Below are 25,767 nucleotides of genomic sequence, written 5' to 3' on the forward strand. Positions count from 1 at the left end.
CTTTAATGAAAAGAAAACTCTAAATGCTTGTCATTTCCTTATACCATTTCCTTTAGGGTTAAAAGGAGAAGCTCGATCAGTTTTGCCAACACTTGGTATGCTTCTTTCTTTCTAGTCCCTAGCAGAAAGCAAAGAAAACAAAAAAGCAATTAATTTTACTGTACAAACAATATTTGGAGCCCTTTGGCCCTAGAGGACACCCAACTCTCAAGTTGATGTAATTATTTGCAATTCCTCCTCTAAAGTTTATAATTGCTTCAAGTTATTATTTTACATTTTGTTTTTTTGTTGCTACTCTTACATTGTAATGTTGGGATCAGGTTCAAATTAAAAAAGAAACTTGTGCTCTGAGATACATGTGGTACTCTACTTCAGCCGGTTGAATGGAGAATTCAATGTGACACTGTTTATTTTAAAAGTTACGTGTTATTGGATGTGCGCCTTGTTATTGGAATGCAGTTTAAGTGGCTGTTAAAAAAAATCCAGGGTTTTAAGCGCTGAAAAACGTGAGAGTTGGGTGCAATTTGTTTCACAAAATTTATTACATGATCTGCAAGAAGTGACATTAAAGTTATCCTTAGAAATGTTTAAGGCAATTTTAAAAGGAAAATAAACATACATGAATGGATTCTTAGCTTCTGTTAGGGATTCAAATGTTTAAAATCACAGAAGGGTTTTAGAATTCATTCTAATTTGGTGTTACTGATTTAATGGTGAGATGTGAGATTTTGACAGGCGTGACATTTTGGTGCACACAATTGGTTGTTAAATGTGGCTAATCAAGCATTATTCAGTCAAAGGAGGAGGGGGGGGGGGTGCTGGACGGGAAGCTCTTACGTGTACTTACTGGGGTAAGGTCCTAATATTAGTATGGGCCAAATACTTGCAACTTGCAGGATGTCTAACCATCAGGATCTGAGAATCTACTGATCCAAACCAAAATTTGCTGGCCCATGTCCATTTTTTTTTAATCACTTAAATTAACATATTTAAATTAAACAGGTTTCTTATTACAAATAAGAACAAAAACAAGGGGTTTTCAAAAAAAAAAAAATTAAAAAAGACTTCAACATTTAGCCTGAACATTATGTAAGGAATTGGGGTACATGTTACAGCTGAAAAACTCTACTGCCCCAGTCAGGCCAGTTATACATAATGGACTGTTCTTCAGAAAATTTAACTGGCCTAGTTCGATATTTTTACTGGCATTTGCAGTCGGGCCAGTGGTTAACATTCAGACTATAATAAGACTTAGTCGTGGCATCCCAAAGTCAAATTATTGTGAACTTGTACTTTGTATATCTGTCGTAAAGTGCCATGCAGTGTGACTGATTAGGAATAGATATACCGATGATGCACTGTTGTGGAATATTTTAGGTGAAAGTTGCGGGTGTCATATAGTAATGACAGATAATCATGTCATGATTTTCTTCGCAGTGTATTGTATTATTAACAGGTTTATTTTGTAGGAATAGATTGTCTGTGTTCATCCAAGTCATGAAAAAATGTATGAAGTATTGTAGTGTTGGGTTTACATAGAAATATTGTGTGTCAGTTTGTTTGTTTGTGTGTGAGCCCTGATGTCAAAACTGAGGAGGTGGGAGTTGGAATGCACTGATACACTTGGGGCGTATTCCCATAGATTTACGATCGATCTATCCCCACGGGGAGTCTCACTAGATTACTGTCAGATAATCCGGCTTAAATGTCCGTCCCACCTACTACAAGCTGTAAGGGGGTAATTAACTTTCGCGCGCCCGCTCGACTGACAGCTATTTAGTGTGAACCCCCAGGGAGTTAGGTCGATCTAGATTGGATCGATCTAATCTCTGGGAATGGGGTCTTGGATGCATTTTTTTAAGCAATGTATACACATCATGTACTAAGAAAACATTAATGACATTTTGAGTTTGAAAGTTGTTGAACAAGTACAATGCACTTACTGGTATTAATGCATTGATAATCTTTATTTATAATTTTCTGAAAATTATAAAAAAAAAAAAGGAGAACTGGTTGGAATATCTTTAGGTAGTTGCAGATATTGATCACTTTTCTTTTAATTATACAAGGATAAAAAGACAACATTTTTAAAAACCAAAATATGACATCCTTGTTGGAGATTATAAATCCATACATGTATATCACTGCCTTTCATGTCAAAGCTCTATTTGTCTGTGCTGTTGTGAAATATATATCTCAGTAATTATGCTCTGCTCATTGTGTTAAAATTGCTCTATAAAAGCCTCATTTGGCATCTGCTCCTTGGCTGGTTCCCAGCAGATACCCTGGCTTGCTTAATGCTATTACTAGTACTGTATGTATGTGTTTTTGTTATTTAGATTATTATAATAATTTCACTTTACACCACCACTTACAGGTGGATCCAGGATTTTGCTACGGGATGGGGTAGCGGGGGGGGGGGGGGGGGGGGGGGGAGGGGGGGGAGGGGGGTTTAAACGTAGGTCAACTAATTTGTCTCTTTTGCATGGCATATGGAAAGCAGAAAATGGAGTCAGTTTAACCATTTCATGCAAGTCACAGGGATGGAAAATTGCTTGGCTTTGTCTCACGTTGCTCACGAAACTTTTCTTTTCTTTATATCTTTTTTTTTTTTTGGGAGGGAGGGGGGTAGGTAGGGAAAATAGCCAGGATAAGGTGCTACCTTGGAAGTTACTTGATCTACAATTAAAGGATTAGATGGTCACCGGAATTGGTTTGGAAGTTGGAACCCATTACAGTTCATTTACCTTTTAGTATTGGAAGACATCCTAGGTTTCATGTTACCACTGCCGAGACACTTTATGTAATTAGATTTAAATTTTAGCTGCATTTACTCAAGGACTATTTAAGACCGAAAATCGACCAAACTTGTGTTAGATTAGAAAGAGACAGTGGAATGTTTCTGTCATTTCTTGCCTTGTCTGAACTAAACTCTGTGGCTGAAAGGGATATATATCCTTATACAGAGTGCAGACAGGAATGACTGAAATAGAGAAAAAGGCCTCCAGTTTAAGAACTGTTACTACAGAATTTAGTGCATATTAGACGTAAAGTCACCAGTTATGTGGGAGATAATGTACTGCCACCCCAAGGGATATATGCCAGAAGACCTCTAGCATCAGTGAGACAGCTGTTGAAGGCATATATATTACTTGCGGTGGCATTGTTTTTTGTTTTTGTTTTTTTTTTTGACACCCATACCGAAAGGAAGTACTTGCATTTCACCAAAAAATACCTCTGAAATAAAAGGTATATGTATTATATTAGGATCATCTTCATAGTTTTCAGTAATTTTTGTGACTGCTGGTATGGTAGAGTTACAACATTCCCTAGCTGACTGAACTCTTTGTTAGAATTGTCTTATAGCTGGGCAGATGTCACATGAAAAATTCTGTCAACACAGAGACCCTGAGATCATAAAATACTCATTACTGCCCTGTCACCAACTTTACCTTCAGTACACATGGGGATTTTTCATAGAGTTCTTTATTATCCATCAGCATACATACACACCAGAAAAACAATAAAATTCTCGTCAGGATTTGATGCTATTGGTTAATTTAATTTCCCGACCAGTCATAAATGAAGCTCGTGTTCCATGTTTTAGTTACGCTGTAAAACCGTCATATTGAACATAACATAGATTGATGGGGAGAAAATTTGAAAATAGATTAGATTTTTTTCTTCTTTGTGCTATCATAATAAATATAAGACAAATACTAAAGAAAAATATTCCGTAGAGATAAGTATAGCTCCTCTTTGCTGTTCATAATGCAGTATAGAAAAGGGTGTCTTTATTAATTAAGATTGCCATACAGAAGCATATATCACTATAGTGAATGTATGCTCAGCTACCAGTGTGAGCAGATATGGTAATTATACCAGTGAAGTTATTTAAATCTGTCAGTCTGCTGTCCCTCCCCCCTCTGCTGCCCCCCTCCCCCCCCCAAAAAAAAAAAAAAAATAATAAATAAATAAAGAAAAAAAAAGAAAAAGAAAAGAATAAAAAAATAGAGCTTACTGGTTTATTGGGGTATGAGAATTCACTGGAATACATATAGCAGAAACAGAGGCTAGTAAATGAGCAAATGAACAAAGTAATAATAATAATAATAATAATAATAATATCTCATTTTTCCCCATGCTAGGTGTAGTTTACATAGGGTTTGGTCAGGTCAGGTCAGACAAAGATAATTCCAGACCGAGGGATAGGTCACAGTGACACTGCGCTGTCAGATCACAGAGAAAGCCCATGACCTCGCCTTTATCTGAGTGACTGATGACACAATTGAGACTGATATCCGGTCTGATATCATTTCTGTCTGAGCACGGTTATAATTTCCTTTAAACGAGGCACAAATGATCCATCATACTAAAGAAGGAAGTGCAGGATTTATGATCGAAAGTGTGCGTGAGGGACTCTCGTTATAAAATACAAAATTCTCATTAATCGTGTTCGCGAAGTGGGGGAAATCATTTTCTTAAAGAATGAATGCATTTGTACTTTGTCAGGGGAAGCAGATTTGTGCTAATCAGAGAGTTGTTGAAAGATTGTTTTTGATTAAAAATTGTACGCTAGCATGTTACTATAGGCTAATACTGCTCCAATGTAATTTAGTTCAATGCTCAGAGTGACAGATAATTTGATGGGGCTAAGGAAATATATTTGATTATATTTTGTGACTTTTTACTAGTTTAAAATAAACAAAATAATGGTTTGTGTGAGTGTGTTTTGTCAGTTTACATTAAGGAGAATCTGTAAACAAAATCATTTATGTGTACCATTACTATTATGTACATATGCATTTATGTTCGTGCACTTGCATGTGTATACACGTGTGCATGTTTGTGTGTGTGCATTTGTGCAGGTGAGTGTGTTTGTTTAAGTTCATGTGTGTCTTTTTTAGCATATATGAAGGTGCATGCATGCATGCATATGTGCACATGATCGTGTGTGTGTGTGTGTGTGTGTGTGTGTGTTTGTGTGTGTGTGTGTGTGTGTGTGTAACAGAATACCATATTGTCACCAAATATACTTTGCTCCATAGAGTTAGGTTGTCAGTATAACATTTGTAGAAATATAGAACCAGCATAGCTCTGCTACCCATGAAACAATTTAATCCATTTCCAACTTTGTTGCTTCCTCAACCTCCCTTTAATCTATGATCATTCTCAACTCCCTGGGGAGTTTACCCCCCTCTTTTCTACCCCTAACCACAGAGGTACCTGACTTGAACCCGTCATAGCATAATGCCATGCCGTCTAAACCTGCCGTAACCCACTTTATCCAATATCTCTCACAATCCTTCTCTGTGTTGATCCGATACAGTCCATGATTAAATGCTTAATAGACCTTAATCTAATTGTCCAGTTAGGGAGAGTCCAAATTGGCCGTGACGCTCCCTCAGGGAGAGGAGTGATTAATTGATTTGGACGTCTTTTAGATGAGATGATGGTACTTTGGTGGGTGTCAGTGACAGAGGTGATTAAGGTTTGATACTTTGATATGTGATTGATCAAGCTTTGGTATCAGTTCTGTGAGTCAGCTCTCTCTCTCTCTCTCTCTCTCTCTCTCTCTCTCTCTCTCTCTCTCTGTTTTTCTTTACTCAGATTGTTTAGTTTCTTTCTCAATCTGTCTCTCTCTCTCTTTAACTCAGATTGTTTGATTTCTTATTTTAAAATAATATTTTTCATCTTAATTTAACACTATTCATTATATACCTTTACTTCAGTCAAAATATCTGAATATTTTACATTTTTTTTTCTGATATTGACTATTACTGTCTCGACACGTCTCCAACGTTAATATGCATCCAGGAAATTACATGTCCTGTTTGATTTGCATAAATAATTAGACAGTTATGTAAGAATTAATTTGACAAACAAAACCTAATATCAAATATCTTTAAAGAGGCAGTGAATTCTTATTGTGACTTTTAAGTATAAAAGACTTAATCCCTTTGACATCTGGGATTTGGATATCAATAACGCAAACTTGGAAGCCCAGACGTATATTTTGAAAGTTTGTACAAATGTTGCATTTTGATTACATTTTTAAATAGAATTTACAATGGCATTAGTTGTTTACCAAATCTCCTTGATATCTTTACAGAATTTTTAAAATTTTAATTTCACTTTATAAAAAAATTAAATAATTTATTCGAAATATCCTAACATTGGTTAACTCTCCAAGCTTGTGATTCACTCGAACTCCCTCTGGGAAAAAATCTGTATAATCTGGACAAAAACCTGTATAATCTGAACACAAAGATTTTTTTGGGGAAATTAAGAACTGAATAAAATTCCTCTTTTTGGCATCATGATTTCCCCATGTATAACCAAGCTGCTGACTGATTTCCCTGTCTTACATTGACTAAATACTTGGGAGCAATTACCCTGGATTTAAGGTGCAGATGAAAAGTGATGGCCAATTTAGGGTGACAGCGATGCCGTCATTTACAATTCTAAACAACATTTAATTCAGCAGAGACGAAAGTCGCAAAGCATAGCAGTCTTGATATGTCTGAGTACACTTCGTAAGCTGGAATAATAAGTCTGTGTAGACACTGAGTCAGGGCAGAAGTTTTTGACGTGGCTTTGTAACTCTTGTGCAATGTTTAAATGAAATCAAGGATTGAAGTTGGATTTGAGCATATTTATTCTATGATTTTCTGAAAGTTTTTTTTGTAATGAAATAAAAAAAAAGTCATGATTGCAATCTTGATGTATGTCTGCTAAATTTCTGTGATGGAGATGTGCTGTGGATCAGTGAACTCCGGGTGGGACTTTTTCAGAATATGTCAAACTTTGATTTTTAAGGGACACATGCACATGCACACAGATTTTCCAATCCCTTATCAGAAAAAGATGCACATATGGTATGTGCATGCACATGTTTGCGTATTTGTACAGATGTATGTGTGTGTGTGTGTGTGTGTGCATCCACAAGCATATATATGCTTGTACTTCTGTGTACACACACAGACTTACACACACACACACACACACACACACACACACACACACACACACACAGTTTCAGTATAGACTTGTGCCTGCCAACATATGTACAGTAGCCACTGATCCACACACTTATTGAGTTTTTTCTTCACTTCTGTTGTAAACAATTCTTTAACGTGAAGGATGGGGCTGTCATCATTGGTATTCAGTAAATCCTCCCTATCGTAAAGATGAACTGGAGAAGTAATTAAACGATAACGGCCACGGTCGCCGCTACTCCCTCAAGGTGCCATTGTCATCTGAGCTTGAATGCCATGTTGTGGCTGCGATGATGAATGGCTGTAGTGTTATTGGTCCATATCTGTGGTGTAGATTGAAGAAGTTTCTTTTGTTTTAAATGTAAAATGATAAAGCTTTGTTATCTCGCCTGAACACAGGTGTGTGGCGGAGGTGAGGGAGACCATAGGGGATAACGGGGAGGGGGGGAGGTAGGTGTGTATATTATTGGTTTATCAATTACCTAAGGGGTGGTTGATGCTAGGAACGTATTATGTATCAAGATCTTGGTAATACATTCTCTCTTTCTCTGTGTTTTTGTTTCTCTCTCTCTCTCTCTCTCTCTCAGATTTTTTGTGTACGTATGCAAGGTTTAATTTTGGTTGGAATAGCTGTTTGGTTTGCCAATAATATATTAGCCTGTGATCAAAAAATTTTAGGTGAATAATATTCTTGACTGGGACCAGAAAATCACATTTTTACCCAACTGAAAATATATGTTAATTATTTCATGCATTGCTTCACTACATTGTTGGCTGTACGTAATCACTTGTATTCTATACGCATTCCACTATCTATTCCCATTGCGGGAGGTCCTATACTTTTGTTAATAACAATAGAGCCAGTTTTAATATTGTCGTTCCTGCTGCTTAATAGAGAAGCATAATTATTCAACCATCCTTTTCAAATCAGTGAGCCATCATTACTTTACAATGCTTCATTGACATTTATTGTGGAAATTTTGGCCTTTTGACGAACGGCACATTTCACTGGTAAGGACAAAGGAATTTTCAGCAGATTTTTCCATGAATATTGTACGTAATATTATAACGAGAGGTGGTTAAAGATACAGAGTTGACATCAGTTTATGCCTCGGAATACATGATGGAAATCGGCCATTTGTCCAGTCAGATTTGAATGGCTATTCTTATGAAAACTCACCAAGATAATCCATCAAGTTATATATCAATAAAAAATCCCTATACTACTATGTGTTTCATCAGACATAAATTTTACAAATTCATTACAGTGTTATATGCATGGCAGAATAACTTTAGGCAGATTTTCAGCAAGCTAGTTCAGTATACTTCTAAGAGGTGCCAAAGAACGTTAATTGAATCTTTGCACCATAACTTTTATACACCACACTGGCAGTAAAGGGAAACAATACAAGGTTGAAAATGTCATATTTTTATGAGTAAAAATCCTGTAAAGCTTTGACCTGGGGTATCTTTGCCAAATCAGACCTTAAAAATGATGAAGCCCCTCAAAATGACCTGAGGGACCTGATGTCATCATTTCCTTTTGAAATGTCACGAAGACTTATTTCAGTCTAAATGAATCACAGTTATTTTAAAAACGAAGTTATTTAAATAGAAATTGGGCAAAACATCGGATCCCAGTGCAGTGCGGAACAAGCAATGTTTCAAGAGCAGGAAAAAACAGGTTGTATTAAATGTTTGTATGAAAATCTTGTGAAGAATACATGACTACCTTTGATAATACTACAGGACGGTGCTTCAAACTGTATGTAGATGAAAAATACTGATTTTCATTTCAGCTAGGGAAAATTATTTCATTTTGTCCAGGTACGTACATATCAAGTTTGTCAGGTTTATCTCCGAGCATTATTCAATGAACACATATTCAAAACAAGTTGGTCCGCGGACTAACAGATCCAAGGATCAAATATGGCTGACCCACTTGAAAGCTTGCCCCATAATTCCCTGATGGACACTGAATAGATTCCTGGTAGAGATTACCTGGCCTGTAAGCTTTCAATTGATCCGCAGATCTGTTGGTCCAAAGATCAACTTTGGTTGTGAATGCGGCCAATATAAATTTGCATGTTGCTGAGTCTTGGTTCAAAGCAATTATCGGGGAATGTCATGTATTATTTAAGTGGATAATTATGAAAAATCATTTTTGATATCATTTTATACTGCCCTGGTGATTATCTTTACAGGTTAACTTAGAACTGCTGTTGAAAATAAAAAAGGGGTGTGTTGTGCATAGGCTTCCATGTTGCATTAGATATTTCAGAAAGAAGGGGGGGGATCTTTTTTTGAACAATTGGACTTTTAAATCCCTTAAGTAGATCAAGCCAGTTTGAGAAATGGCATAAAATCTAGATCAGAGTTTGATTTAGATTGGACTTTTTCCAGCCAAACTCGTGTGTCCACAGGATATATATATATGACTGCAGATGAAGATATCTTTTGGCTTGCAAGTACAAGTGCCTCAATAAAGCTTAAAAAACGTAAATAAATTATGCACAGTTGCACAGCATGAAAATGTGATTATTATAAGGATTTTTTCATTGTTATTTATAAGTGAAAATAGAATAAGGAACAGAAGAAAAAACTCTGAGAACGCAATGTTTTATTCCCAGTGTATTTATGCCTGCTTTTTTTGTAAAATTTGGCACTGATCGTCCGTATTTCAATTATTTTATCACTTCAGTGACGTAATGGAAACGAGAGCCATTAGTATACAATACAACGAAGTAATAAGGGAAAATGCTCCTCAGCTTTACCGCCCATGTTCTGTGTTTACCCAAGGCTGGAAGACATTGGGTGTTGATTTGAAATAATGTCTTGGGTTCTTTTTTCCCTTTGCATTTAGCACTGGCAGGAGGCAGAGATTTGTGTCAGTGGCAGGAAATTTACTAATGCAACATTTATAGAAAAAAAAACATTTTCTTCTTGGGTTAGGAATTGCAGGTTTTTGCTCAAGTTTTTTTCTTGATATTTTGATTTTGAATTGAAAGAACAAAAGACTCTCTGTGCACTCTGGAACTCCTACTGGCGCCGTGGTGTACAAACAAAGGGTTTATATTTTTATTGGGTTAATTACCAAAAAACCTTCCTTGGAGAAGAGGGGATTTTCCCTGTATTTCTGAAGTTTACAGCTTTTATTGTGTTCTTCAAGCAGCCATTTTAGGAAAACTTACAGATTGTAAGGCCACATTCAGATTCAAATGTCACACCAGCTGATTTTATCCTAATTTGCGGGGGATTCTCGTTAAATTGCATTCAATAAAATCAGCTGAATTGTCTGACCCGCCTCCCTGGTTAGCTATTTAATTAGTTAATTACCCCCTAGCAACTCGAGGAGGCGTGTCAAACATTTAAGCCAATTACAGTGATTGCACTTGGAATCTCCCACAGAGTTAGATCAATCTAGCTAGTATGATGGGTGTGCCCTAAGAACAGACATGCTGAAAACTTTTCAGAACTGCCGGACATTCGGACCGGCAGTGATGAAAACTTTGCCGGACCGAATGGACTTTTGCCGGACCGAAAATGTCCATTCAATAATGGAAACGTTTTGTTTGCATAGTAGTACACAGAAGTAACTCTTGTAAATACATATTCAGTAATACTATTAAATAATTTGGACATGTTGTAAATTAAAAAAAAAACAAAAACACACACTTGTGAAGCACTGCTTTATTGTTGTACTCATTTCACAAGTTCCAGGGTTCATACAGGCCTTAAGAAGAGCTTGATTTTGTTTCTTCCTTTGAAAGTCCTTGAATTTCACACTTAGGCCTTTGTCCTTTAATTCAATAGTGCACGTACGGCTTAAAGAAATTCATCATATATTTCACATCCCTGTCATAAATTAAGGTTAATTATAAATTTTATCATGATCAATTTCTCAAAAAAATTAATATTGTTTCAAATTGAAATGAATTTGATAAAAAAATTAAATGAAAAAAACTCATTTCCACTGTTCAACAGTAGCAAAATTTGCTCTTGGTCAATTTCTCCCAGGGTGATTTCTCCTTTCCTTGAGAATAATTTGCAAATTTTGATGCTACACAAACAGTAAAGATTGTAGTCCGAATGGGAGTGCCAATGCATGAAACATGCTAGCCACTTCACTGTATCTGTCTCATCTGCATGGAAACGAACGGCTTCCTGGTCAGGACTCGACGATATCATAATCTAAAATAATAAAAATGTAGGCCTACATACTGATAATATGAAAACTGTAACTGGTACTGGTAACAGGTATCGCGTTTATGCTTACGGGATATTTAAAATCTGTGAACCATTATGTTCATACACCACGGATCGAGTTTTTTTTCGGTAGGTTCGAGGAAGCGACCGAACTGTCAAACTTTTTTTTACGTAAAACGTCGCAATGCGGAAGGTACTGCCGCGTATTAGCTGAATGCAAACGAAAGTACCCATTAGTTAAATATCGTTACAATCACCATTGATTACGCATAATATTCAGTCCTATAATTCTGAAATCGTTTTTACTGAGTGAATCGGGTGACCTCATTTCCATGTAGGCTACTATCAACGCTTTTTTCTTCCTAAAAGAACGAATAACGATGTATACGTACCTTCGAAGGTCAGGCGTCATTATCCTTGGTTCCTATATGAATAATTGTTCTTGAGAAAGGAGTCAGGCGTCCAAGTTAAGCAGTAAACATTTTTTCCTGCATGTTTACATGTGCTTGGCAGCGTGGACCGCCCTCGTGATAGCTGTCTGTGTGTCGCGGCCAATGTACCAATGACGGGGCGCGTAATTATCGAGAGCAGGGGGATTCCCCATTCGTTTGAGAGAGGGATAATACGATTGGCTAGCGTACTTTGTAAGTGACCGAAATGTGGTCATTTTTACGTGTCACTAGATTAGTAAATGGAAGAAAAAATGATGTGGATTTTATATAATTTTATTTCTGAAGCACATCGAACACTAACTGTTAATTCAAAATGGCGGCTCTTAAAACTCTTGTCGGTCCTTTGGACCGACAAAGTACAATATTTTAACGGTCCAGACAAATTTTGCCGGTCATGACCGATCGGACCGACAGTTTCAGCATGTCTGTAAGAAAATGGAGCAATAGAATAGCTGATTCTGTGCTTTTTGGTATTAAAAATAATAATAAATCATTATGAATAATATATAGAAAAAATAGAAATAATAATAATAATAATCAGTAATTGCTATAAAATTTAGTATAATTAATGAGCAGAGACAGGTATATAGATATTGATAGGTTGAATATACTTTTGTCCTACAGATCAGCTGAGTCAGACTTAAACCACCACATTTTCAGTTCTTTTGAAAGCTTTATTTACTGAGAAATACCAGCTCTACACGTTTGTGCATATTCTAATTGTTTAGTATTTAAGACAGATTCCATTATTGTTAAAGCTATTGTTCTATTGTTGATAAAATGATATGCAGTAGATCTATGCTTTTGAATACTGCCAATTTAAATACTGGTTACTTCGGTGGAACTTGTAGGCAAACCAAGTGTAACAATTCTTGTTTTGAAATTTTTATATAAAATGTGCTAAATTATTCAGACAAGGTACAGAAAATCAACCTGCTGCATGATGTAATTGTTAGTTTTGATTACGTGAGCATTTATGAAAATTGTTCAATTATTTAAGGCCCCCAAAATTATGAGAAGAGGCATGATTACAGTATGAAAGATTAACACAGTAGAATACGGAGCAAGAATTCTAAAGAATGTTGAGCACATTCAGAACAGATGAGCCGGGCTTTACAAATCCTGGGGACTAAATATGGCAGACGTACATGAAAGAAAAACCGCCTAATCTTTTAATAGTCTCTCTGCCTCTCACAGGCCTCCCCATGTGTCGTCCCAATGGAGCCGAGATTTAATGACTGTACCCCCGCAGGGACGACGTGTGGGGAGGCGTGGATTTGTAAAGCCAGGATTTGTAAAGCCTGGCTCAACTCGTTGTGAATGCGATCTTACTGATAAGTAGACTAAATATGGCTGATACCACATACCCTCTCTCAACCCGAGATTTAAGTATTTGAGACAGGAAGTTATCTGACAGTGATGCAAATTTTCAAAGTCCCTTTTATCTTGGAGATATGGTTACCCCTACCGTCATCCTGGAGATTCGTTCTGTATCCGGGAGACTCCGGATTATCTTGGCAGAGATGACATGAATGCCCACTCCACCTATGGATTAGCTGGAAACTCAGATCTGTTGCCAGCATACTCATCCTTGGCACTAGAAATGGCACAGGGGACTTTTTCTCTCCAGAAGGGTGACAAATGAATCTTGCACACACCTCCCCCATCTCCCCCCTGGACATGGACTTGCTGAAAACTCAGATATGTTGTCAATATACTGATAGCCTGGGTTCTGGAAATGGCAGATGCTGCTTGAAATTCAGGGTGTTCAGACAACAGTGACACAATATTACCATACCTGTCACTTTATGTAACAGTTTATTGACACACGATGAGTGACGTGTCAATGAAGTACCAGTAGATTGAAATAATGCCAGCATTTAAATGTACCATTGCGACATAGCTATACCGGTAAATTGTAAAATCATCATGAGTTTGATTGTAATAATGTCAAGTATGTATGGTGGCCATTTCAGATTTGATATATATATATATATATATTTTGTAGTATTGGATCCTTTCATCATATCCACAGCACTAAAAAGGGAAAAAAGAAACATTTTAAACTTCTTTTTAACAATCACGAAAAATATACCATTTGAAAGTTTTGTAAATTGACTGTTTTCTTGTCAAAAACTGTGTTATTTTGAGTAGTTAAAGAATCGAGAATGGTAGAATAGTGTAGTATATAGACAGGGGTGGATCCAGGATTATGTGAAGGGTGGGGCGGCGCAATTGCGAAGCCACCCCTTCTCCCGCTTTCGGTATTTTAGAGGGTGAACAATTCCATTTGGCACAGTTTAGAACTATGATTCAGCTAGACCATTAGTGTGAAATTTTTTCAGAAATAAAAAAAATCTGCCACTGACAAGATATGTGATGCTTGGGAAATGTTTGAATAATTGCTATATACACATTTCAACATACCCAAGCCTTTGATATCGTCAGGTAGTGCATTTATTCATTAAACTCTTTAGCAGATAAAAAAAAGCTCAAAATGCGACTTCTGTAATTGATCAACTCGACATGATGCAACCATTCCTGGATAATTAGCATCTTATGCTAGTGCCAAAAAGATACAAATGTTTCAATTAGTGGGAAATGTTTTCGTTGACAGTTGGATGATGAGGCATATGTCGTATTGCTGACACTAATGTCTGTTAGGTGCGTCTTCGGTGATAGTTGAGTGTCTACTTAGAGCCAACATGATTTAGTCTGAAAACAAAACCTTTGTCCTCAGGACATAAGACTGATACAAAGTTTTTCAATTAATTTAATTTTCACACATTGGCTGCATCCCAATGGTTTTTTCTTTCTTTCTTTTTTTTTTTTTTTTTTTTTGTTTGTTTGTTTTTTTTTAATCCAGACTTACCTACTGAGATTTTCCTTTTGCTTGTCTCAGTATAAAACCTTAACCATTGTTTAAAATTGACTGATTTTTCATTGTAATAATAATAATAATAATAATAATAATAATTGTAATAATAACAGTTATTATAATACGTATCTAGAATCTTATGTCTGGCAAAAATGTTCACAAGGCTGCATAAAAAAATGCCTAAAGATAAAATAGATGATAAATAAGTTAGCAATAAAATATTAAGAAAATATCAAAGATTAAAATTTATCACTAAACTTAAAACCATGCAGTTTAAGAGGTCTTCAGTTTCAGTTGCAAGCTGTTTTGCTCAGTGTGCAACTTTTAAAATGATGTATCCGTTTTCAGAGCAATTTTAAGTGATCTATGTGTTTTATAAGCAGCCATGTGAATCCGGAAGATGAACACAGGAGATAAAAGGTACTGGGACCTCCTTTGAAATAATTATCAGCTTTGTTCCTGCAGGAACTATTTCAGACTGAAAATCAGCCTTAAATGTATCAGTGCACTGATAGATCTGAATAGATCTTTAGATCAGAGGTTTGTTATAATTTTTTATGTTCACATTCATTCTAATGTGTAGAACAGTCCACTGAAACAGAATTCTTAATTTGTCCAGAATTCTAGCCAAAAAAAATGGGCTCAGTAATATTCAAATAAAAAGACAATTACTGATTTTTTTTCGGTCAAATAAGACTAATTTCTTTTGGTCAAAAAGGTTTTGACTAGCTTTTGTCAAGACTTCTTTGGTGTAATAGAGGCAAGATAGTCACTAGCCATATTTTGGGCCACCTAACAAATTTCTGTCAACTATAGGTTAACTGTTACAAACCCGTCTGAACTCTCCGATGGAAAAGAAAGATTTATTATGAGAGGATGTCAAAGATGGTGTAATATCCTCCTAAGTGCTGTACTTACTGGTCCATTACTTCCATGTATTACAGCAATTTGAAGCTGAAAAAGTGGAAAAAACATGGGATCAAAGGATAATGATGTAGTTTCTAAATTATGATTTTGTATTTTTTTTTAGTTGGATTCATCTTTGATGTCTGTTTAGGATAATTCTTATGTGATTATCACTTTTTGATCTTAATTATTTTTTTTGGTTAAGTTTGACTCTGAAATGTGAAGAGTATAAATCTTATTACTGAGTTATAGAATGTGATGTTGAAAATGGGTTTTCAGTAAAACAACATATAGGATGGCGATTAGGCAATTGTACTTACGTATGATTTTAATTGTTGTCATTTTTTTTTGTTTTGTTGATTTGACTTTGATTTTTAAAGATAATAACTGTTAGTGATGTTTATGAAATAATTGAGCTATGGCGGGTGGGTGGGGAGGGGGGGGAGAGATTTGAGAGAGGAGGAATTAGAAAGATCCACCCTTTAGGCTGAAAAAGGTCTGCTGTGAACTAAAATGTGATCTAAGCTTTACACCAACTCTCTAGTCGGTCAACAGTGGGTCAACGTTTTCAGAAAAAGGAACATCCTTACAAGAAATTACAGGATCTCCAGACCAGAGTGACTTATGGTGAAGTTTTTAGCAAAAACAACATCACCAACATGCCCATAACAACAGACTAATGTCCACTTGTCCGGAGATCTTCTCCGACCCGTAGCCCCATGATAGCGGTCAGCAGCAGCTGATAAACTATACGTATTTAATCTAAGTGAGACAGTTATGGGACTGACCGTGGATAATGCCTCAGTAATTGCCTCTGAGTCGCGTCTTTGCCAGTATATCATGTCGGCTTTGATCTTGAGATAGATTTACAGTGATGGGGGGTGGAGGAAAATTGTTTGTGATGTTTAATGAGGCCTGAGCTTTTATTTTTTTCGATAATTAAAAGGATAACAACTGTTCTTTTTGGCCAAAAAATGAATTTTCCTTGGATAAACAACAATTTTCCCCTACTAACCATTTGTTGATGAATCCATTTCGACATTCAAAGTTAGTCCCTTTTTTTCTAGAAAGTTCTTTTTTAAAATAATCTCTTAAGAGATTATTACAGAGTATAGTCATCTGTGGACCAGAGGGCACATGGTCTGATGACAAGCAAAGATTTCAGAATAATTGCTATTACTGATATTTTTGTGATAAAATAGAATATGTTATGTGTCTATGAGTTGTTTACAATGTATTTATTGTGAAATATGCATCTCATAACAAGAGTTGTTATCCCTTTAATTTACTTAGTGTAGCCTAATTAATAAACAGTGTTTTTAAAAACTGATATGTTGACTGGGTGAAATAAAAGTAAATGATAAAAAATTATGCTTTTGAAAAAAAAAATGAATATCATTTGCATCTAATGACAAATGATGGTGATTATCACCCATATTGAAAAGTTTAAATAAAAAAGTAAGCACTTTTGTGTATGAGATTTAGAATTTTTTTTTTTAATCTGTAACTTAAAGCTGAAAAATATGACTTGAATATGTTGATTCAAAAGAGAATCCTCCTGTCCTTAATTTGCCTAATTCAAATTTTAAATCATTTCCAAAAATAAAACTGTTTTCAAACACAAAATAACTACTAACTGTGACCTTCAGAACAACTTCCCAATCTTATCAACAATTTAATGAAGTTATATTAATTCTGAAACTTATTAAAAATACATCTACATTTCATTTATCCCAGAACATTGCAAGAACAGTACAAGCATATATTCAGTGACAAAATGGACTAGTTTTGTAACTTTATGGTAATGGCTATCTCATGGTCATTACAGGTCATTAAGGCTGTGACAAAGATTGTTCCAACATAAAAAATTTACAATAAAAATTTCACGCCAGCGTGTGAAATCCACACCAACATAAGATATTCATGTCAGTGTAAAATGAGCATAACTGCCTTGTTAACATGTGTTAGTTCACAAGATACACACGACCACAGGGAAAATAGAGGAAAAAAGGAACCTAACTTTAAAAAAAATTACTGATATATGTATATATTAGAATATTCAAAACAGCAAAGAACATTCTTTAAACCTCCTATAAAAGTACTTTTAAGTTTAAAAACGGAACACTTCAAAATTGATTAAATAAATAAATAAAATAATTAATTAAGAAAAAATAAAATAAGTTAGTGGATAGAATAAAATAGAATAGAGATATCTAAAAACCCTGTTTATGAGTACTTAAACGGAACACTTCAGTTATTGCAAAATCAAATTAAGAGCTTTTGCTTGGGAACGTAAACGTCATGTTAATATGTGCCAAGCAAGAAACTAATTCCACCAAAGCATACATTTCAAACAGATCTTCAGGTAGCAGTTCTACCTCAGTCACATATGAACCGTATCCAAGTCATTGCTCTCCCCTTGTAGTTAATGTCAGTACTCCTGTTTATGGAGTTGTTTACGAGTTGCTTTGATTCCTGTGGTCACATTGTGTGATGCTAGTACATGTAGCGCGTTGGTGGGCTAGGCCAGTCGGTGCTTCCAACTCCTGCAAAAATTTGTCTCATTTTAACACTCACGGTTCTCAATTCTGCCCTAGAACATAATGTTTTTCTCTTTTAATGAAGAATGTTCTTTATCTGTTCTAGGACATTCTGAAGGACTTCCCAAATACAGTTCTCAGACTGTTACATTCATTACAGAACAACATTAAATCTGTAAAAAAAAAATACACTAAATGTTCTAGAATAGATTGAGAACCGTAAGTGAACGTTAAATAAGACAAATTTTCGCAGGGGAACTCACCCTAACATGAAAAAGCAATCTTCTCATATTTTGTCTGTGGTACTTAGTCTTTTTTTTTTTTTTCATCATTTGTTAAGCAATTAGTCAATGGTATTTGGGAACCTTAATTGCTGCCAAGCCCAGGTATGACACTACTGTAGTACATGCAATCAAACTAGCGCAAATCACATGGGGATGATTGCGGAGAGAGACGTGTTTGATCTCCAGAGATGATACTATTATTACATACTAGTACATATGTGATAAGGTTTATTTGGGTGCAAAGCTGAGGACTGTGGAAGTATTTTTTTATTCACATGTACTCGAATGAAGTCAAAAGTAACAGAAGTGTTGGCATTCATTAGGTGTGTTGTACTGAGTTCTTTAATATACCACCGGGTATAAAATTACTTCTAAGGGCTCTAACGCAAACGTGAAGTGGCGTGTTCAGACCAGTATATTTTAAATTTCCTTTGATCAGAGTCGCGGGCATGTGCACGCGGCTCAATTAGTTTATAGTATAATTACTCTTATCTTTAGACGCTCTTTCCCTCTACCCTATCGCAGTAATCACTCTTATCTTTAAACGCTCTTCTTATCTTTAAACTCGTAAACATTAAAGGTCTGGCACGCCGGTTTTAAGTATAAAGAAGGCTACGAAGCCAAATAAAATTCAGTTTGTGATTTTGTAACGAAACAGTGGTGTTGCGTTGCTATTCTCTCTGAGCATAACTCAAGTCGGGAATCGTGTACCGAACCTTGGAACTTCACGTTTGCGTTAGAGCCCTTAGAAGTAATTTTATACCCGGTGGTATATTAAAGAACTCAGTACAGTGTGTGAAAGTTATCTTCCAGAGTTTCTCAGTGGAAAGTAAAAGAGATACGCGAAAAAATGTTATTTTGACTAGCAATTTGTAATAAATATCTGATTGAAATTGAATAAAGCAACCTTTTTGATTTTGGAACTGAGACGGCAGTTCTGTTGTTTCTGACACCGACATTGCTCGCTGATACATATACAACGTATGGAGATAAATGGAGGTAATGCCGTCATTGACTACATTTTTTGTAAGTATTTGTGCTTTTATGTATGGTAATATAAGCAGCATGTGGAACGGTTTCATTAAAGGACTTCAAGCCTAAAGTTGATCCAAACTTTAACACAAAAATTTCGGTCTGTGTGTTATAAATTGACAGGTGCAAATTGGATAGTTTAAATTTTCTACAGGTAGTGTTTATGAAGCATTGCACCATAAAGTCATGTTTCATTGATGTTTTGGCAGACTGCTGACCAGAATGTGTTAGGTGAGACAGAACACATTCTATGTTGTGCTTGAAATGTGCAGATTGCGTTAGTTGTGACAGAGATCCCAAAATGTGCTGAATATATGAAAATAATGCCATTTGGATTAAGCAGATACTTACTTCTATTGCCTTTAATGGCACACTTAGTATCTACAGACTGGGAAATTAATTTGTCGCCTTTTTTTCTTTTGAGGCCAAACCAGAATCCATTACAACCATCCATATAAATGAGTATAAAGAACATCCATAGGACATTAACAGAGACATGGTAGCTGTAATTGAATATACAGTGTCATTAAAAACTATTTGACAGTCCAATATAACAGTGAGGAGCCAAGTAAATCAAAATTATTTCACTTGAAATGGACGCTTGCATTCTGTTACAGTGTGATGGAAAATTATTTGACAATAAAGTGACGATGCTCAAAATTATTGCTTGCCTGTTAAAAGAATGAACATTGGAGAGCTGTTTATAGTGTGAATTTTTTTTTAGACAATTATTGATTTGGAACAGGTTTTACCAGATTTATAGATATACTGTACTCCATTTTGATGATCAGTTAATTTATTAACTTGTCTCCTTTTTAATTTCCCAGCAGTATTCTGAGATGTTGCTTAACAGATAATTTTTGCATGTTTTTTTTTTTTTTTTTTTTGATTTGGTTGTCTGTTCCTTTTTTAGGTGGCATTCTATCATAAATGACACGATAAACAACATATTCATATGTTTTGTGTTCAAAAGTTAATGTAGAGGATAAATTATAATTTTTTATAAAGTAATAAGGCATGCAATAAGAAAGCTCAAAATCATAGTCAGATACTCCCCTATGCTCGACACTCCAAATTAACATGATTAATTTTGATTAGTACCTTGGGTTTTTATGAAAGGGAATAGCACCCATGATGATATTACAAGTTAGTACAATGTACCAGTCAAACCGTTAGGCATGATATCTGTAACGTGTAAAGGGCCGAAGGGTACATGTACCAGATAATGAATTTTGAGAATTAAGTGTGTGAGGTAGCGGAACTCCTTCACACGATAGCCGGCAATATCGTTAACCTTCCTGTACTTGGGGGTTTCATAAGTTGTAGAGTTCATTTCCAATGAAACTTTTGGATTGATCCACCACCCTGGTGACTCCTGCTGAATGTAATCAGATTGAGAGATTAACACTCCTCCTCCTTGGTGAGAAGAATACAGAAAAGCTGGTGATTATACAAGTACCTTGTGAAAGCAAGAGGAGGCGTATTAATTCATTAATCTGATTGTATTCAGTGAGAGTCTCCGCAGAGTTGGATCAATCTATGTAGAGTGATAGTTACATTGGGAATGAGCCTTAAAAGTAATCACTACACAGTTATGCCAGACCATGTGATCAGTCAAGTAAATCAGTTTAACATGGGAGAATCCAATTTTGATCTATAGAACCTTAACATATACCGTATGTATTCACCCAAAAATACAGTTTATACAAGGCTAGGCCGGGCTACTGTACTTAAGATTGAAAAGCTGTCTAGCTTGCATCATTTTTAACCCTATTGGAATCAGTCTTGAGCATAATTTATAATGGCTGTGACACAATAATTACATAACACAATAATGTATTATGTGAATCCATAATGTAGATAGATTAGATAGCATTTTAAAACCAGTAATGCACATCTGTTTATTTTCATGTAGATTTTGTTTTAAAAAAATAATGCAATGTTGATAGTTAGGTAAACAGATTAGGGAAAATTTTGAGATCCATAACAATTTTGATTTGGGTCGTGCTGTTTGTGACGGAGAAGGTCCAAGGGGGGGAAATCCGATAGACTGACACCAATTTCACCAGTGGAATCGTACTAGTATGTGTAAAGTTAATAGGTTTATCTCTCTGCATTAGGAAACGGCAGATATCGACATGCAATTCTGCGGGGAATTTTGTTAGGCTCCCTGGGGTAAATAATTCCTTGCACTAACTCCTTCTGAGTGGTAGGATTGGCACTGGTAAAGAAGATAGGTTGCGTGGGGAAGTGGAATGATGTACGGTAATGACTGGATCTTTTTAATGAGAGAAATTGTGAATTTTACAGATAATGTTTTTTTGTAAGTCACAAATTCTAAAAAATTAGAAAAATTCCTATAATTAAGTGATAGCTACAAAATTAAAAAGCAGGCTACCTTATAATTTTGTTCTATACAACACCACAAATGCTACGTATCATCATCATCATCATCATCATTTAGAGCCTATAGTGTTCCACTGTTGGACAAAGGCCTCAGCATGCTTTTTCCATTGTTTCCTATCCTGAGCCTCAGATTTCCAGTTTGGCCAAGGTTTCTTCTTCCAAGACTTCCAGTAGTCATCTAATTCATCCCTCCATCGTTTGACCGGCCTTCCTCTTTTTCTTTGTCCATACCTTGGGGTCCATTCTGTAAGCCTGATTGTCCACCTATTGTCCTTCATTCTTTTGACATGTCCTGCCCACCTCCATTTCATTTCTTTAACTGTGAGCAGTACGTCCTTAACTTTGGTCTGTTCACGTAACCATACATTCGTTTTCCGCTCTCTTGGATTGATGTTCAACATAATTCTTTCCATCTTTCTCTGAGCTACTTGAAGCTTGTGTTCCATGGAGGCATTCAGTGCCCAGGTCTCTGAACCATAGGTGATTGCCGGCAGCACACAAGCATTGAACACTTTCTTTTTCATGCTACGTATAAATATATTTTAATTAATGATTACAATTTTGTGTAACCTCACAATTGATGGTTTTTCTCCATTGTAAAGATCGAGTCATTTTAGCACAGTTTGTGATACTGAATCAAAAAAAAAAGGCAAAAAACGATAAGAACCTGTGCATCAGGTTGTCAAATTTTTGCAAAAATTCTGTTTTTCCTGGAAATTTTAACTTTTCCCAAAATTAACTTTGTCTGGCTACCATGCAGCCATATTTCAGAACAACATGTTTGAAAATGATCAAATTTTTAAAGGACATTAAAAAGATGACTGAAAGAAGAAATTTAAGTGACTGAATAAAATTATGTTGAATAAATTTTATGGTTAACTTAAGATTTCATAAAATACATGGATGAAATAAAAATAGTGCACTGTCAGATATATATATATAATTTTCACAGGGACAACATTTTATTATACAAAAATTATGTTTGGGTTATACCAGTATTTTTTCTGGACATCCTTGGTAAATGCAGTCATTTTATCACAATTCCATGGAACATTTTAAAGCTTCTTTTGCCAGACTACACAATCATTTGTTGAAAATTGCTTTGTGCTGGCATTTGTTTTAACTTACACGTGTATCCTGCACCTGAGAAAGATTTCAAGTTAGATGTTGAATTAAACAGAAGACATTCTATACAGTATAGATTCATTACTAAGTGTGGTGCTCCTCCTTGATTCAATTAAATTAATACTTTGATTTCACACTGATTATCCAAGGTAGTTTATGAAAAACAATTGTGGCCTTTTGGGATGTGTTTTTCATATTTAAATGTGTGCGTAACAATAATAGCATTAATTCACCCCTTTCCTCAACTTTTTTCTTTTAATTTTGAATGCAGTGATTATGTAATAGAAAATGAAAAAAAAATGAAGTAAAGCCAGTTGCCCGTGTGCTTATGAGAGCTTGTTTTGTACTCGTGTTTGTTCTCTGAGACTTATGTCAAATTATAAGGAAATTAAACTCAGCGGCAGGGTGGGTAGGGCCCCCCTTATTGTGAGGATCCACCAACTTTATAGAAGGATTTGTTTTGGTTCAGGAGAGGGGGGAAGGGGGGGGGGGCTGACATATTTACCCCCCCCCCCTTTTTCTGTCTTATCTGTCTTATTATGTGATCAATTGATTTTGAATCAATTATTTTTACATTTACATTTGCATCCAAGTATTTAAAGATGTACAAGACTGCAGTGTGTTTCTAATATTTACTTCATCCCCCGGGTTCTTTATAAACATAATATTTCATAAAAAGGATCAAGGATGATTTCATGAAAACAAAGACACAGTGATTACCAAAATTTACTGCTTTCTTTTTGTGTATGTCATTGAAGCTGTTATTCGTATCCACGATACCAAATGATATTGATCATCTTTATAATAGCCTCCCTATGGTAATTAAAGAAAAGGGGTAACATTTTCTGACCACCCTGTATCTGGTATTGGTATTGACTGTTTTATGATGGCCTTAACCCTTGAACTAGATAACTACAGGACACAGGTGGCAGTTCAGATCATAGTGAAATCAGGGCAATGATTAAGACCCCGTTTTCATAGACACCATTGGTCTACGTAAATAGATCCAACTCTGTGGGGACTCTTGCTGAGTGCAATCAGCCTAAATGAATGGCATGCCTCTTCTTGTTTCCAACATACTTAAATAATTACCAGCTTTTTTGTGTTCTGTTTCATGCTAGGCAGAGGCATGTCATTCATTTAAGCTGATTGCACTCAGCAAGAGTCCCCCCAGAATTGGATCAATCTATGTAGACCGATGTTGTCTATGGGAATCCTAACATAATGTTGTGATGTATGTACATACTTTTTGTCTACCCTTTATCAGTTGTCAAGGCACTTCATGATAAATGAAAGATTTCAGTTCACCCCATAAGTCTACTTGCTTTCAGAAACTGCGTGATGATAAAAGTACAGACTTTTTGTCCACCTTGTATTTTATTATCTTTCCAGATGATTAAGCTCCTATATCTACCAAGATAGTAGGATATTGTAGGTGCATAGATTTTTCTTTCACCCTGCACTACCATGTTGGTTAAGACACCAGAGTTAAAGCTCAGTGTTAAGCAAGAGAGAGAGGCAGAGACAAGTGTTGAACATACGGCAACAGAAACGGTGAAGCTTAAGTTTGATCTTGTTGTATAATATTTCAGGGGACTGAACGAGACTTTAGAGAGACTCTAGTGAACCAATCATCTGCACAGGATTGAGAGGAATTTTGTCTTTAAGGAGAGTTTTGATATCTGTTTCTACCAGAAGAAGGAGCTCTTATGATAACAGGTATGTGAAGTCAAGGATTTTCTGTTTGAAAAAAATTGCTGCATTAAAAGTTTTATGTTTAATGAATGTTTTTAGTGACTCAGAGGTTTGAATATGAGAGAGTTTTTTTTTTACATATTACATGTTGGTCATGCATGCTCTACAGACTAGCATGCAAATTATATGCCTTTATAGTTTAAATATTTACTTCTGTATAGAAATCTGTACCATTTTGCCATCATTGTGATTTAATTTTGCAAAAAAACTAATTGTCTAATAATAATTACTAGTAATTGAATTATAGAAACAGCAGTGCCATTACATATCAACCATTGTTGTGCCTTTTGTTGCTCAGACATTTGAACATTCTGATAGTATTTAAGACATTATCATTTGTCAAAGATACAAGTAGTACTGCATACTGTACTTCTGCTGGAAAAAATGTTATTGTGGTTAAAACTCAATTTTTGGCAAAACAAAAAGGGGCATTCAGAATTTTGTTCAGAACCCGTTGGATGGGGCAGATTAAATGTGTATTTGATACACTGGCCTGCCTAGGTGATGTATCCTCATTTGGATAGCAACACTGGTACTCCTTAATGGAGTCGTCAAGCGGGTAAAATTGCTTAACCTGGCATTAATTAATTATGGGTTACATTTAAGTTTGTCGGAGACACTGGATTTCTCTCACTCTCTTTTCTCTCTCTCTCTCTCTCTCTCTCTCTCTCTCTCTGCATACTTGTGTATTCAGACAAAGGGGCCCTTGGGATGAAAATAACACACATGCAACTGGTACTTTATAATGATACTTACTATGAATTACAATACTTTACTCTGAGGTCAACATTTTAGACCCCATTCCCATAGATTTTAGATCGATCTATCCCAGGCCTGTGGGGACTCTCACTAGATTACTGTCAGCTTAGCCGGCTTAAGCATCTGTCCCGCCCACTAAAAGCAGTAAGGGGGTAATTAACTATGGTGCATGCACAGCTGACTGCAATTTAGCGTGCACCCCCAGGGAGTTAGGTCGATCTAAATCTTAATCTCTGGATCAATCTAAATCTCTGGGAATGCACCCTTAGAGTCTGTGTATGAGATGGTTTGTCATGGACCTCCAGTTATGACAAAGATAAATTTTGATTGCTTTATCTGCCTGGTTTTCTAAATTTTGGTCTAACTTATACCCTGTAAGATTTACCTTGAATGTTTGGGCCACGTTAATTGTGCTTTACATAATTA

The 25,767-nt window shown here is 35.7% G+C and overlaps 1 protein-coding gene across 7 annotated transcripts in view; it reads left to right on the forward strand.

The window, feature by feature from the left end:
* The window catches only part of LOC106162945 (FMRFamide receptor), a 125,154-nt gene that overhangs the window by 12,975 nt on the left and 86,412 nt on the right, over positions 1-25,767 (forward strand). For 6 of the 7 annotated variants that reach the window (XR_015330819.1, XM_086994194.1, XM_086994195.1 and 3 more), the window contains one exon: positions 24,420-24,546. The exons of the other annotated variant lie outside the window; for it this stretch is intronic. The gene's annotated coding sequence lies outside the window, so the exon portion shown is untranslated. The remainder of the gene's footprint in view (positions 1-24,419; positions 24,547-25,767) is intronic. 7 annotated transcript variants of the gene reach the window in all.

The sequence above is a fragment of the Lingula anatina genome, chromosome 8 (assembly GCF_051362555.1).
Source record: "Lingula anatina isolate TDL-2025a chromosome 8, LinAna3.0, whole genome shotgun sequence".
Taxonomy (NCBI): domain Eukaryota; kingdom Metazoa; phylum Brachiopoda; class Lingulata; order Lingulida; family Lingulidae; genus Lingula; species Lingula anatina.